At 59.3% G+C, this 2,159-nt stretch overlaps 1 protein-coding gene across 3 annotated transcripts in view; it reads left to right on the top strand.

Annotated features, from left to right (window-relative positions):
- Positions 1-389, top strand: part of ARIH2 (ariadne RBR E3 ubiquitin protein ligase 2) — a 54,871-nt gene extending 54,482 nt beyond the window's left edge. For all 3 annotated transcript variants that reach the window (XM_014585190.2, XM_014585191.2, XM_027769317.1), the window contains one exon: positions 39-389. The gene's annotated coding sequence lies outside the window, so the exon portion shown is untranslated. The remainder of the gene's footprint in view (positions 1-38) is intronic.
- Positions 390-2,159: the final 1,770 nt, after the last annotated feature.

The raw sequence follows: 2,159 nt of genomic DNA, 5'->3' as shown, positions 1-2,159 counted from the left end.
CCGGGGGGGGCGGGGGCCGGGGCGGGGGGGCCTCCGGCTGCCGTGCTGCATGCTGCAGGCTCTGCCTTTCACGACCCCGGGCGACAGCCAGGCCCCGCTCCTCAGAGACACTGGCAACAACCTCTTAGTCGATTTCTGTTTTCTTCTCATCTTTTCGCTTTTTGTTTCTACCAGGGTAGAGGCTGTGTTGAATTGGCCTCTTTTCAGGACTTTTAATTCCCCCCTGGATGATTGTTGGGAGGGAGGGCGAGTTTTTTCTGAATGGCTATTAATAGTATTAGATCATTACAACTTACATAATTTTCAAAGGTTGTACGATTATACACAAAAAGGCGAAGAAACCATAGGGTGACACGGCCCTTTAAATAAACCGGCGTTGGAGTGTCTCACCCGCTAGTATTTTCCTTAGACTCACTCGTGCTGCCCACCTGCCCTGCCCTGCCCTGCCCTACCCTGGGAGGGGCCCCGGGTGGCCTCTGCTTTACAGATTCCCGTGGACTGGGCCGCAGCAGAGTCCCCAGGGGATGGGGGTGGAGCCGGCCTGGGCTGGGAGCCCAGGGAGGCATGGTGCCTCCTGCTGCCTGGCGGGCTCTTCCTCCCTGGAGCTGTCACCTCTGCTGGCGCTCTGTCTGTGGGCCCCGGAGCTGTCACCTCTGCAGGAGCTCTGTCTGTGGGCTCATCTTTATTGATGCTGAGGCCCGCCGGGGGCTGGCTGCTGAAGCCCTCTGGTTGAGGGACAGGTCTGTCACCAGCCTTTCCCGTGCATCTTACGGCAGAGACGTGTTTTCAAGGGGAATCGTTCCCCAGAAAGGGTTTAGCTTGTTCCCCCTCTTTGTGCCAGTATCCATGTGGCCTCACCCAGCAGGGCACACGTAGTTGTGCCCAACTCTATCTTTCTGTGATCTCTGGCACAGCAGGGTGGGAGTTCACTGGCCCGCCCCAGGGTGCTGGCCTTCCTGGCTCAGAGCCAGGCTTGCACGAGATCAGTTGTGCCCAGCAGCTGCCCTGCAGGTGGAGTCTGCTCCCCATTACGGGGTCCAGCTGGTGGAGGTCTGGGAGTCTGAGACCAGTGAAGCCTGGGTCCGTGGCCCCGGCTCTTGCTGGAAGGGGCCAGCCGGAGGAGAGGACCAGCCTTGCACATCAAGTGCAGGGAGTGGGTGGTGTGCCCACGTCCCACTGTCCGAACCTGGTCCTGTGGGCCTTTGACCCTTGACTTGTGACCTCAGGGTGCCTGTGGCTTTGCTCACTGCCCCACTCGGAGCCTGGCAGAGCTGTCTGCACTCGGCAGTGCCTCTTTGGCCTCCTGGAGAATGACAGGGAGATGGGTGACTGTGGTGGGGAAGCTCGCATACTTTGGCCTCCAGCCAGCATTTCCCAGGTACTATGGAAGCGTAAAACTCGCGTCATCCTGAAGACAGGCCAGCTGTGACTCGGGGGAGGTCAGGGCTGGCCGCAGGTGCCCTTCCCTCCCTCAATTTGTCTCCTCCTGTCGCCCTCCAGCAGGGGAGGCACTGTGGGGTGGACTAGGAGAACAAGTCAGGAATCTAGCAAGTGCACCCCGAACTGGACAGTGGGGAACCTGTCGGGAGCCAGGAGGGTGCCTGCTGCGGCCCCCAGGTGGCATGAGTGCCACGCGGGTTGTGGGATACCTGGAGCCCGCAGCCTTTACCTCGCCGCCGAGTTCTCTCTGCTCTGCCTGGCTCGGGCCTGAGCTGCACCTCTGCACCCCGAGTCACCCCTGGGCATTTTCAGGACTCGTGTTCTTTATCTGCATCCACTGTGGCCCCGACCCAGAAGCTGCAGGGGTTCGATGCCCAGCCCGGGGCCTGTACGGCGCCCCTGTGCACGTGATCAGGGACATGGGGAAGGCCGCAGAAGCTTCCTGCCCTGCAGAGGGCAGAAGACGAAGGAAGACACTGTTCTCATGAATTCACCATATCTCTTTGTTTTTCTTCAGAGAAAGGTTAACTGAGGCAATGTCGTCTGCTCAGAGTTGAGTGGTTTATTAAAAACAAACTGTAAGTTTCTGATTATAAAAATGTGTCGAGTATTTTTCCAATGGGTTCGAGTAGCCTCCAGAGTCCCTGGGGGCCTGACCAGTGAACGCGACGCGGTGAGGGCGTCCGTGGGTCAGTCCCTGTGGAGGGCGGGGAGTTCGC

Source organism: Tupaia chinensis, unplaced genomic scaffold (genome assembly GCF_000334495.1).
Source record: "Tupaia chinensis unplaced genomic scaffold, TupChi_1.0 Scaffold149184_1, whole genome shotgun sequence".
Taxonomy (NCBI): Eukaryota; Metazoa; Chordata; class Mammalia; order Scandentia; family Tupaiidae; genus Tupaia; species Tupaia belangeri.
This window is presented reverse-complemented; position numbering and strand designations above follow the sequence as displayed.